The sequence below is a fragment of the Osmerus mordax genome, chromosome 25 (genome assembly GCF_038355195.1).
Source record: "Osmerus mordax isolate fOsmMor3 chromosome 25, fOsmMor3.pri, whole genome shotgun sequence".
Classification (NCBI taxonomy): domain Eukaryota; kingdom Metazoa; phylum Chordata; class Actinopteri; order Osmeriformes; family Osmeridae; genus Osmerus; species Osmerus mordax.
In genome coordinates this window covers 10,466,428-10,478,243 of record NC_090074.1, presented here as the reverse complement: position 1 = coordinate 10,478,243, position 11,816 = coordinate 10,466,428, and the positions used below count along the sequence as shown (strand labels likewise).

The 11,816-nt window shown below is 47.8% G+C and overlaps 14 non-coding genes across 14 annotated transcripts; all 14 read left to right on the top strand.

The window, feature by feature from the left end:
- The first annotated feature begins 76 nt into the window (after positions 1–76).
- Positions 77–148, top strand: trnap-agg (transfer RNA proline (anticodon AGG)). The gene has a single exon. It is a non-coding gene; the product is annotated as a tRNA-Pro (tRNA).
- A 2,237-nt stretch (positions 149–2,385) lies between these two features.
- Positions 2,386–2,457, top strand: trnap-ugg (transfer RNA proline (anticodon UGG)). Its single transcript has one exon. It is a non-coding gene; the product is annotated as a tRNA-Pro (tRNA).
- Positions 2,458–2,728: 271 nt separating this feature from the next.
- Positions 2,729–2,800, top strand: trnap-agg (transfer RNA proline (anticodon AGG)). The gene has a single exon. It is a non-coding gene; the product is annotated as a tRNA-Pro (tRNA).
- A 521-nt stretch (positions 2,801–3,321) lies between these two features.
- trnap-ugg (transfer RNA proline (anticodon UGG)) lies at positions 3,322–3,393 on the top strand. The gene has a single exon. It is a non-coding gene; the product is annotated as a tRNA-Pro (tRNA).
- A 271-nt stretch (positions 3,394–3,664) lies between these two features.
- On the top strand, positions 3,665–3,736 carry trnap-agg (transfer RNA proline (anticodon AGG)). Its single transcript has one exon. It is a non-coding gene; the product is annotated as a tRNA-Pro (tRNA).
- Positions 3,737–6,792: 3,056 nt separating this feature from the next.
- trnap-agg (transfer RNA proline (anticodon AGG)) lies at positions 6,793–6,864 on the top strand. The gene has a single exon. It is a non-coding gene; the product is annotated as a tRNA-Pro (tRNA).
- A 170-nt stretch (positions 6,865–7,034) lies between these two features.
- Positions 7,035–7,106, top strand: trnap-agg (transfer RNA proline (anticodon AGG)). The gene has a single exon. It is a non-coding gene; the product is annotated as a tRNA-Pro (tRNA).
- A 271-nt stretch (positions 7,107–7,377) lies between these two features.
- On the top strand, positions 7,378–7,449 carry trnap-ugg (transfer RNA proline (anticodon UGG)). The gene has a single exon. It is a non-coding gene; the product is annotated as a tRNA-Pro (tRNA).
- Positions 7,450–7,720: 271 nt separating this feature from the next.
- On the top strand, positions 7,721–7,792 carry trnap-agg (transfer RNA proline (anticodon AGG)). Its single transcript has one exon. It is a non-coding gene; the product is annotated as a tRNA-Pro (tRNA).
- A 172-nt stretch (positions 7,793–7,964) lies between these two features.
- trnap-agg (transfer RNA proline (anticodon AGG)) lies at positions 7,965–8,036 on the top strand. Its single transcript has one exon. It is a non-coding gene; the product is annotated as a tRNA-Pro (tRNA).
- A 1,960-nt stretch (positions 8,037–9,996) lies between these two features.
- trnap-ugg (transfer RNA proline (anticodon UGG)) lies at positions 9,997–10,068 on the top strand. Its single transcript has one exon. It is a non-coding gene; the product is annotated as a tRNA-Pro (tRNA).
- A 271-nt stretch (positions 10,069–10,339) lies between these two features.
- trnap-agg (transfer RNA proline (anticodon AGG)) lies at positions 10,340–10,411 on the top strand. Its single transcript has one exon. It is a non-coding gene; the product is annotated as a tRNA-Pro (tRNA).
- A 172-nt stretch (positions 10,412–10,583) lies between these two features.
- On the top strand, positions 10,584–10,655 carry trnap-agg (transfer RNA proline (anticodon AGG)). The gene has a single exon. It is a non-coding gene; the product is annotated as a tRNA-Pro (tRNA).
- A 963-nt stretch (positions 10,656–11,618) lies between these two features.
- Positions 11,619–11,690, top strand: trnap-agg (transfer RNA proline (anticodon AGG)). Its single transcript has one exon. It is a non-coding gene; the product is annotated as a tRNA-Pro (tRNA).
- Positions 11,691–11,816: the final 126 nt, after the last annotated feature.

Below are 11,816 nucleotides of genomic sequence, written 5' to 3'. Positions count from 1 at the left end.
CTTAGGGTGCAGGGAGCCTTTGTCTAAGCATGTTTTGTGACAACAAGGCGATCAATCGAAGCAGCAACTACAACATGGCTCGTTGGTCTAGGGGTATGATTCTCGCTTAGGGTGCGAGAGGTCCCGGGTTCAAATCCCGGACGAGCCCATTACAGTATGCTGTAGAAGGAGGTAACCTTGCAAAGAGGGCTCCTGTTCTATTCCCAAATCAGTCCTTTACCCATCGTAGATCGGGGCGATTTGCTGCAGAAGTTTTTCTTTTTGTCTAAGCATGTTTTGTGACGACAAATCGATCAAAGCAGCAACCAGAGCATGGCTCGTTGGTCTCGTGGTATGAATCTCGCTTAGGGTGCAGGGAGCCTTTGAGTAAGCATGTTTTGTGACAACAAATCGATCAATCGAAGAAACAACTAGAAAGTGGCTCGTTGGTCTAGGGGTATGATTCCCAAATCAGTCCTTTACCCATTGTAGATCGGGGCGATTTGCTGCAGAAGTTTTTCTTTTTGTCTAAGCATGTTTTGTGACAACAAATCGATCAAAGCAGCAACCAGAGCATGGCTCGTTGGTCTCGTGGTATGAATCTCGCTTAGGGTGCAGGGAACCTTTGTCTAAGCATGTTTTGTGACAACAAGGCGATCAATCGAAGCAGCAACTACAACATGGCTCGTTGGTCTAGGGGTATGATTCTCGCTTAGGGTGCATGGAGCCTTTGTGTAAGCATGTTTTGTGACAACAAATTGATCAAAGCAGCAACCAGAACATGGCTTGTTGGTCTAGGGGTATGATTCTCGCTTAGGGTGCGAGAGGTCCGGGGTTCAAATCCCGGACGAGCCCATTACAGTATGCTGGTGAAGGAGGTAACATGGCAAAGAGGTCTCCTGTTCTATTCACAAATCAGTCCTTTACCCAACGAAGATCGGGGTGATTTGCTGCGGAAGTTTCTCTATTTGTCTAAGCATGTTTTGTGGCAACAAATCGATCAATCGAAGCAGGAACTAGAACATGGCTCGTTGGTCTAGGGGTATGGTTCTCGGTTTGGGTGGGAGAGGTCCAAGGTTCAAATCCGTGACGAGCCTTTTACAGTATGCTGTAGAAGGAGGTAACCTGGCAAAGAGGGCTCCTGTTCTATTCCCAAATCAGTCCTTTACCCATCGTAGATCGGGGCGATTTGCTGCAGAAGTATTTCTTTTTGTCTAAGCATGTTTTGTGACAACAAATCGATCAAAGCAGCAACCAGAGCATGGCTCGTTGGTCTCGTGGTATGAATCTCGCTTAGGGTGCAGGGAGCCTTTGTTGCATGTTTTGTGACAACAAATCGATCAATCGAAGAAACAACTAGAAAGTGGCTCGTTGGTCTAGGGGTATGATTCTCGCTTAGGGTGCGAGAGGTCCCGGGTTCAAATCCTGGACTAGCCCCTTACAGTATGCTGTTGAAAGAGGTAACCTGGCAAAGAGGGCTCCTGTTCTATCCCCAAATCAGTCCTTTACCCAACGTAGATCGGCGTGATTTGCTGCGGAGGTTTCTCCAGCTCTTTTTGTCCAAGCATGTTTTGTGACAACAAATCGATCAAAGCAGCAACCAGAACATGGCTCGTTGGTCTAGGGGTATGATTCTCGCTTAGGGTGCAGGGAGCCTTTGTCTAAGCATGTTTTGTGACAACAAATCGATCAATCGTAGCAGCAACTAGAACATGGCTCGTTGGTCTAGGGGTATGATTCTCGCTTTGGGTGCAAGAGGTCCCGGGTTCAAATCCCGGACGAGCCCTTTACAGTATGCTGTAGAAGGAGGTAACCTGAAAAAGAGGGCTCCTGTTCTATTCCCAAATCAGTCCTTTACCCATCGTAGATCAGGGCGATTTGCTGCAGAAGTTTTTCTTTTTGTCTAAGCATGTTTTGTGACGACTAATCGATCAAAGCAGCAACCAGAGCATGGCTCGTTGGTCTCGTGGTATGAATCTCGCTTAGGGTGCAGGGAGCCTTTGTGTAAGCATGTTTTGTGACAACAAATCGATCAATCGAAGAAACAACTAGAAAGTGGCTCGTTGGTCTAGGGGTATGATTCTCGCTTAGGGTGAGAGACGTCCCGGGTTCAAATCCCGGACGAGCCCCTTACAGTATGCGGTTGAAAGAGGTAACCTGGCAAAGAGGGCTCCTGTTCTATCCCCAAATCAGTCCTTTACCCAACGTAGATCGGCGTGATTTGCTGCGGAGGTTTCTCCAGCTCTTTTTGTCCAAGCATGTTTTGTGACAACAAATCGATCAAAGCAGCAACCAGAACATGGCTCGTTGGTCTAGGGGTATGATTCTCGCTTAGGGTGCAGGGAGCCTTTGACTAAGCATGTTTTGTGACAACAAATCGATCAATCGTAGCAGGAACTAGAACATGGCTCGTTGGTCTAGGGGTATGATTCTCGCTTTGGGTGCGAGAGGTCCCGGGTTCAAATCCCGGATGAGCCCTTTACAGTATGCTGTAGAAGGATGTAACCTGAAAAAGAGGGCTCCTGTTCTATTCCCAAATCAGTCCTTTACCCATCGTAGATCGGGGCGATTTGCTGCAGAAGTTTTTCTTTTTGTCTAAGCATGTTTTGTGACGACTAATCGATCAAAGCAGCAACCAGAGCATGGCTCGTTGGTCTCGTGGTATGAATCTCGCTTAGGGTGCAGGGAGCCTTTGTGTAAGCATGTTTTGTGACAACAAATCGATCAATCGAAGAAGCAACTAGAAAGTGGCTCGTTGGTCTAGGGGTATGATTCTCGCTTAGGGTGCGAGACATCCCGGGTTCAAATCCCGGACGAGCCCTTTACAGTATGCTGTTGAAAGAGGTAACCTGGTAAAGAGGGCTCCTGTTCTATCCCCAAATCAGTCCTTTACCCAACGTAGATCGGCGTGATTTGCTGCGGAGGTTTCTCCAGCTCTTTTTGTCCAAGCATGTTTTGTGACAACAAATCGATCAAAGCAGCAACCAGAACATGGCTCGTTGGTCTAGGGGTATGATTCTCGCTTAGGGTGCGAGAGGTCCGGGTTTCAAATCCCGGACGAGCCCTTTACAGTATGCTGGTGAAGGAGGTAACATGGCAAAGAGGGCTCCTGTTCTATCCCCAAATCAGTCCTTTACCCAACGTAGATCGGCGTGATTTGCTGCGGAGGTTTCTCCAGCTCTTTTTGTCCAAGCATGTTTTGTGACAACAAATCGATCAAAGCAGCAACCAGAACATGGCTCGTTGGTCTAGGGGTATGATTCTCGCTTAGGGTGCAGGGAGCCTTTGACTAAGCATGTTTTGTGACAACAAATCGATCAATCGTAGCAGGAACTAGAACATGGCTCGTTGGTCTAGGGGTATGATTCTCGCTTTGGGTGCGAGAGGTCCCGGGTTCAAATCCCGGATGAGCCCTTTACAGTATGCTGTAGAAGGATGTAACCTGAAAAAGAGGGCTCCTGTTCTATTCCCAAATCAGTCCTTTACCCATCGTAGATCGGGGCGATTTGCTGCAGAAGTTTTTCTTTTTGTCTAAGCATGTTTTGTGACGACTAATCGATCAAAGCAGCAACCAGAGCATGGCTCGTTGGTCTCGTGGTATGAATCTCGCTTAGGGTGCAGGGAGCCTTTGTGTAAGCATGTTTTGTGACAACAAATCGATCAATCGAAGAAGCAACTAGAAAGTGGCTCGTTGGTCTAGGGGTATGATTCTCGCTTAGGGTGCGAGACATCCCGGGTTCAAATCCCGGACGAGCCCTTTACAGTATGCTGTTGAAAGAGGTAACCTGGTAAAGAGGGCTCCTGTTCTATCCCCAAATCAGTCCTTTACCCAACGTAGATCGGCGTGATTTGCTGCGGAGGTTTCTCCAGCTCTTTTTGTCCAAGCATGTTTTGTGACAACAAATCGATCAAAGCAGCAACCAGAACATGGCTCGTTGGTCTAGGGGTATGATTCTCGCTTAGGGTGCAGGGAGCCTTTGTCTAAGCATGTTTTGTGACAACAAATCGATCAAAGCAGCAACCAGAACATGGCTTGTTGGTCTAGGGGTATGATTCTCGCTTAGGGTGCAGGGAGCCTTTGTCTAAGCATGTTTTGTGACAACAAGGCGATCAATCGAAGCAGCAACTACAACATGGCTCGTTGGTCTAGGGGTATGATTCTCGCTTTGGGTGCGATATGTCCCGGGTTAAAATCCCGGACGAGCCCTTTACAGTATGCTGTAGAATGAGGTAACCTGGCAAAGAGGGCTCCTGTTCTATTCCCAAATCAGTTCTTTACCCATCGTAGATCGGGGCGATTTGCTGCAGAAGTTTTTCTTTTTGTCTAAGCATGTTTTGTGACAACAAATCGATCAAAGCAGCAACCAGAGCATGGCTCGTTGGTCTCGTGGTATGAATCTCGCTTAGGGTGCAGGGAACCTTTGTCTAAGCATGTTTTGTGACAACAAGGCGATCAATCGAAGCAGCAACTACAACATGGCTCGTTGGTCTAGGGGTATGATTCTCGCTTTGGGTGCGAGAGGTCCAGGGCTCAAATCCCGGACGAGCCCTTTACAATATGCTGTAGAAGGAGGTAACCTGCCAAAGAGGGCTCCTGTTCTATTCCCAAATCAGTCCTTTACCCATCGTAGATCGGGGCGATTTGCTGCAGAAGTTTTTCTTTTTGTCTAAGCATGTTTTGTGACAACAAATCGATCAAAGCAGCAACCAGAGCATGGCTCGTTGGTCTCGTGGTATGAATCTCGCTTAGGGTGCAGGGAGCCTTTGTGTAAGCATGTTTTGTGACAACAAATCGATCAATCGAAGAAACAACTAGAAAGTGGCTCGTTGGTCTAGGGGTATGATTCTCGCTTAGGGTGCAGGGAGCCTTTGTCTAAGCATGTCTTGTGACAACAAATCGATCAATCGTAGCAGCAACTAGAACATGGCTTCTTGGTCTAGGGGTATGATTCTCGCTTTGGGTGCGAGAGGTCCCGGGTTCAAATCCCGGACGAGCCCTTTACAGTATGCTGTAGAAGGAGGTAACCTGGCAAAGAGGGCTCCTGTTCTATTCCCAAATCAGTCCTTTACCCATCGTAGATCGGGGCGATTTGCTGCAGAAGTTTTTCTTTTTGTCTAAGCATGTTTTGTGACAACAAATCGATCAAAGCAGCAACCAGAGCATGGCTCGTTGGTCTCGTGGTATGAATCTCGCTTAGGGTGCAGGGAACCTTTGTCTAAGCATGTTTTGTGACAACAAGGCGATCAATCGAAGCAGCAACTACAACATGGCTCGTTGGTCAAGGGGTATGATTCTCGCTTAGGGTGCAGGGAGCCTTTGTCTAAGCATGTTTTGTGACAACAAATCGATCAAAGCAGCAACCAGAACATGGCTTGTTGGTCTAGGGGTATGATTCTCGCTTAGGGTGCAGGGAGCCTTTGTGTAAGCATGTTTTGTGACAACAAATCGATCAATCGAAGAAACAACTAGAAAGTGGCTCGTTGGTCTAGGGGTATGATTCTCGCTTAGGGTGCAGGGAGCCTTTGTCAAAGCATGTTTTGTGACAACAAATCGATCAAAGCAGCAACCAGAACATGGCATGTTGGTCTAGGGGTATGATTCTCGCTTAGGGTGCGAGAGGTCCTGGGTTCAAATCCCGGACGAGCCCATTACAGTATGCTGTAGAAGGAGGTAACCTGGCAAAGAGGGCTCCTGTTCTATTCCCAAATCAGTCCTTTACCCATCGTAGATCGGGGCGATTTGCTGCAGAAGTTTTTCTTTTTGTCTAAGCATGTTTTGTGACGACAAATCGATCAAAGCAGCAACCAGAGCATGGCTCGTTGGTCTCGTGGTATGAATCTCGCTTAGGGTGCAGGGAGCCTTTGTGTAAGCATGTTTTGTGACAACAAATCGATCAATCGAAGAAACAACTAGAAAGTGGCTCGGTGGTCTAGGGGTATGATTCTCGCTTAGGGTGCGAGAGGTCCCGGGTTGAAATCCCGGACGAGCCCCTTACAGTATGCTGTTGAAAGAGGTAACCTGGCAAAGAGGGCTCCTGTTCTATCCCCAAATCAGTCCTTTACCCAACGTAGATTGGCGTGATTTGCTGCGGAAGTTTCTCCAGCTCTTTTTGTCCAAGCATGTTTTGTGACAACAAATCGATCAAAGCAGCAACCAGAACATGGCTCGTTGGTCTAGGGGTATGATTCTCGCTTAGGGTGCAGGGAGCCTTTGTCTAAGCATGTTTTGTGACAACAAATCGATCAAAGCAGCAACCAGAACATGGCTTGTTGGTCTAGGGGTATGATTCTCGCTTAGGGTGCAGGGAGCCTTTGTCTAAGCATGTTTTGTGACAACAAGGCGATCCATCGAAGCAGCAACTACAACATGGCTCGTTGGTCTAGGGGTATGATTCTCGCTTAGGGTGCAGGGAGCCTTTGTCAAAGCATGTTTTGTGACAACAAATCGATCAAAGCAGCAACCAGAACATGGCATGTTGGTCTAGGGGTATGATTCTCGCTTAGGGTGCGAGAGGTCCTGGGTTCAAATCCCGGACGAGCCCATTACAGTATGCTGTAGAAGGAGGTAACCTGGCAAAGAGGGCTCCTGTTCTATTCCCAAATCAGTCCTTTACCCATCGTAGATCGGGGCGATTTGCTGCAGAAGTTTTTCTTTTTGTCTAAGCATGTTTTGTGACAATAAATCGATCAAAGCAGCAACCAGAGCATGGCTCGTTGGTCTCGTGGTATGAATCTCGCTTAGGGTGCAGGGAGCCTTTGTGTAAGCATGTTTTGTGACAACAAATCGATCAATCGAAGAAACAACTAGAAAGTGGCTCGTTGGTCTAGGGGTATGATTCTCGCTTAGGGTGCGAGAGGTCCCGGGTTCAAATCCCGGACGAGCCCCTTACAGTATGCTGTTGAAAGAGGTAACATGGCAAAGAGGGCTCCTGTTCTATTCACAAATCAGTCCTTTACCCAACGTAGATCGGGGTGATTTGCTGCGGAAGTTTCTCTATTTGTCTAAGCATGTTTTGTGGCAACAAATCGATCAATCGAAGCAGCAACTAGAACATGGCTCGTTGGTCTAGGGGTATGATTCTCGCTTAGGGTGCGAGAGGTCCCGGGTTCCAATCCCGGACGAGCCCATTACAGTATGCTGTAGAAGGAGGTAACCTTGCAAAGAGGGCTCCTGTTCTATTCCCAAATCAGTCCTTTACCCATCGTAGATCGGGGCGATTTGCTGCAGAAGTTTTTCTTTTTGTCTAAGCATGTTTTGTGACGACAAATCGATCAAAGCAGCAACCAGAGCATGGCTCGTTGGTCTCGTGGTATGAATCTCGCTTAGGGTGCAGGGAGCCTTTGACTAAGCATGTTTTGTGACAACAAATCGATCAATCGTAGCAGGAACTAGAACATGGCTCGTTGGTCTAGGGGTATGATTCTCGCTTTGGGTGCGAGAGGTCCCGGGTTCAAATCCCGGACGAGCCCTTTACAGTATGCTGTAGAAGGAGGTAACCTGAAAAAGAGGGCTCCTGTTCTATTCCCAAATCAGTCCTTTACCCATCGTAGATCGGGGCGATTTGCTGCAGAAGTTTTTCTTTTTGTCTAAGCATGTTTTGTGACGACTAATCGATCAAAGCAGCAACCAGAGCATGGCTCGTTGGTCTCGTGGTATGAATCTCGCTTAGGGTGCAGGGAGCCTTTGTGTAAGCATGTTTTGTGACAACAAATCGATCAATCGAAGAAGCAACTAGAAAGTGGCTCGTTGGTCTAGGGGTATGATTCTCGCTTAGGGTGCGAGACATCCCGGGTTCAAATCCCGGACGAGCCCTTTACAGTATGCTGTTGAAAGAGGTAACCTGGTAAAGAGGGCTCCTGTTCTATCCCCAAATCAGTCCTTTACCCAACGTAGATCGGCGTGATTTGCTGCGGAGGTTTCTCCAGCTCTTTTTGTCCAAGCATGTTTTGTGACAACAAATCGATCAAAGCAGCAACCAGAACATGGCTCGTTGGTCTAGGGGTATGATTCTCGCTTAGGGTGCGAGAGGTCCGGGGTTCAAATCCCGGACGAGCCCTTTACAGTATGCTGGTGAAGGAGGTAACATGGCAAAGAGGGCTCCTGTTCTATTCACAAATCAGTCCTTTACCCAACGTAGATCGGGGTGATTTGCTGCGGAAGTTTCTCTATTTGTCTAAGCATGTTTTGTGGCAACAAATCGATCAATCGAAGCAGGAACTAGAACATGGCTCGTTGGTCTAGGGGTATGATTCTCGCTTAGGGTGCGAGAGGTCCCGGGTTCAAATCCCGGAAGAGCCCCTTACAGTATGCTGTTGAAAGAGGTTGCCTGGCAAAGAGTGCTCCTGTTCTATCCCCAAATCAGTCCTTTACCCAACGTAGATCGGCGTGATTTGCTGCGGAAGTTTCTCCAGCTCTTTTTGTCCAAGCATGTTTTGTGACAACAAATCGATCAAAGCAGCAACCAGAACATGGCTCGTTGGTCTAGGGGTATGATTCTCGCTTAGGGTGCAGGGAGCCTTTGTCTAAGCATGTTTTGTGACAACAAATCGATCAAAGCAGCAACCAGAACATGGCTTGTTGGTCTAGGGGTATGATTCTCGCTTAGGGTGCAGGGAGCCTTTGTCTAAGCATGTTTTGTGACAACAAGGCGATCAATCGAAGCAGCAACTACAACATGGCTCGTTGGTCTAGGGGTATGATTCTCGCTTTGGGTGCGATATGTCCCGGGTTAAAATCCCGGACGAGCCCTTTACAGTATGCTGTAGAATGAGGTAACCTGGCAAAGAGGGCTCCTGTTCTATTCCCAAATCAGTTCTTTACCCATCGTAGATCGGGGCGATTTGCTGCAGAATTTTTTCTTTTTGTCTAAGCATGTTTTGTGACAACAAATCGATCAAAGCAGCAACCAGAGCATGGCTCGTTGGTCTCGTGGTATGAATCTCGCTTAGGGTGCAGGGAACCTTTGTCTAAGCATGTTTTGTGACAACAAGGCGATCAATCGAAGCAGCAACTACAACATGGCTCGTTGGTCTAGGGGTATGATTCTCGCTTTGGGTGCGAGAGGTCCCGGGCTCAAATCCCGGACGAGCCCTTTACAATATGCTGTAGAAGGAGGTAACCTGGCAAAGAGGGCTCCTGTTCTATTCCCAAATCAGTCCTTTACCCATCGTAGATCGGGGCGATTTGCTGCAGAAGTTTTTCTTTTTGTCTAAGCATGTTTTGTGACAACAAATCGATCAAAGCAGCAACCAGAGCATGGCTCGTTGGTCTCGTGGTATGAATCTCGCTTAGGGTGCAGGGAGCCTTTGTGTAAGCATGTTTTGTGACAACAAATCGATCAATCGAAGAAACAACTAGAAAGTGGCTCGTTGGTCTAGGGGTATGATTCTCGCTTAGGGTGCAGGGAGCCTTTGTCTAAGCATGTCTTGTGACAACAAATCGATCAATCGTAGCAGCAACTAGAACATGGCTTCTTGGTCTAGGGGTATGATTCTCGCTTTGGGTGCGAGAGGTCCCGGGTTCAAATCCCGGACGAGCCCTTTACAGTATGCTGTAGAAGGAGGTAACCTGGCAAAGAGGGCTCCTGTTCTATTCCCAAATCAGTCCTTTACCCATCGTAGATCGGGGCGATTTGCTGCAGAAGTTTTTCTTTTTGTCTAAGCATGTTTTGTGACAACAAATCGATCAAAGCAGCAACCAGAGCATGGCTCGTTGGTCTCGTGGTATGAATCTCGCTTAGGGTGCAGGGAACCTTTGTCTAAGCATGTTTTGTGACAACAAGGCGATCAATCGAAGCAGCAACTACAACATGGCTCGTTGGTCAAGGGGTATGATTCTCGCTTAGGGTGCAGGGAGCCTTTGTCTAAGCATGTTTTGTGACAACAAATCGATCAAAGCAGCAACCAGAACATGGCTTGTTGGTCTAGGGGTATGATTCTCGCTTAGGGTGCAGGGAGCCTTTGTCTAAGCATGTTTTGTGACAACAAGGCGATCAATCGAAGCAGCAACTACAACATGGCTCGTTGGTCTAGGGGTATGATTCTCGCTTTGGGTGCGAGAGGTCCCGGGTTCAAATCCCGGACGAGCCCTTTACAGTATGCTGTAGAAGGAGGTAACCTGGCAAAGAGGGCTCCTGTTCTATTCCCAAATCAGTCCTTTACCCATCGTAGATCGGGGCGATTTGCTGCAGAAGTTTTTCTTTTTGTCTAAGCATGTTTTGTGACAACAAATCGATCAAAGCAGCAACCAGAGCATGGCTCGTTGGTCTCGTGGTATGAATCTAGCTTAGGGTGCAGGGAGCCTTTGTGTAAGCATGTTTTGTGACAACAAATCGATCAATCAAAGAAGCAACTAGAAAGTGGCTCGTTGGTCTAGGGGTATGATTCTCGCTTAGGGTGCGAGACATCCCGGGTTCAAATCCCGGACGAGCCCTTTACAGTATGCTGTTGAAAGAGGTAACCTGGTAAAGAGGGCTCCTGTTCTATCCCCAAATCAGTCCTTTACCCAACGTAGATCGGCGTGATTTGCTGCGGAGGTTTCTCCAGCTCTTTTTGTCCAAGCATGTTTTGTGACAACAAATCGATCAAAGCAGCAACCAGAACATGGCTCGTTGGTCTAGGGGTATGATTCTCGCTTAGGGTGCGAGAGGTCCGGGGTTCAAATCCCGGACGAGCCCTTTACAGTATGCTGGTGAAGGAGGTAACATGGCAAAGAGGGCTCCTGTTCTATTCACAAATCAGTCCTTTACCCAACGTAGATCGGGGTGATTTGCTGCGGAAGTTTCTCTATTTGTCTAAGCATGTTTTGTGGCAACAAATCGATCAATCGAAGCAGGAACTAGAACATGGCTCGTTGGTCTAGGGGTATGATTCTCGCTTAGGGTGCGAGAGGTCCCGGGTTCAAATCCCGGAAGAGCCCCTTACAGTATGCTGTTGAAAGAGGTTGCCTGGCAAAGAGTGCTCCTGTTCTATCCCCAAATCAGTCCTTTACCCAACGTAGATCGGCGTGATTTGCTGCGGAAGTTTCTCCAGCTCTTTTTGTCCAAGCATGTTTTGTGACAACAAATCGATCAAAGCAGCAACCAGAACATGGCTCGTTGGTCTAGGGGTATGATTCTCGCTTAGGGTGCAGGGAGCCTTTGTCTAAGCATGTTTTGTGACAACAAATCGATCAAAGCAGCAACCAGAACATGGCTTGTTGGTCTAGGGGTATGATTCTCGCTTAGGGTGCAGGGAGCCTTTGTCTAAGCATGTTTTGTGACAACAAGGCGATCAATCGAAGCAGCAACTACAACATGGCTCGTTGGTCTAGGGGTATGATTCTCGCTTTGGGTGCGATATGTCCCGGGTTAAAATCCCGGACGAGCCCTTTACAGTATGCTGTAGAATGAGGTAACCTGGCAAAGAGGGCTCCTGTTCTATTCCCAAATCAGTTCTTTACCCATCGTAGATCGGGGCGATTTGCTGCAGAAGTTTTTCTTTTTGTCTAAGCATGTTTTGTGACAACAAATCGATCAAAGCAGCAACTACAACATGGCTCGTTGGTCTCGTGGTATGATTCTCGCTTAGGGTGAAGGGAGCCTTTGTCTAAGCATGTTTTGTGACAACAAATCGATCAATCGAAGCAGCAACTAGAACATGGCTCGTTGGTCTAGGGGTATGATTCTCGCTTAGGGTGCGAGAGGTCCCGGGTTCAAATCCCGGACGAGCCCATTACAGTATGCTGTTGAAGGAGGTAACATGGCAAAGAGGGCTCCTGTTCTATTCACAAATCAGTCCTTTACCCAACGTAGATCGGGGTGATTTGCTGCGGAAGTTTCTCTATTTGTCAAAGCATG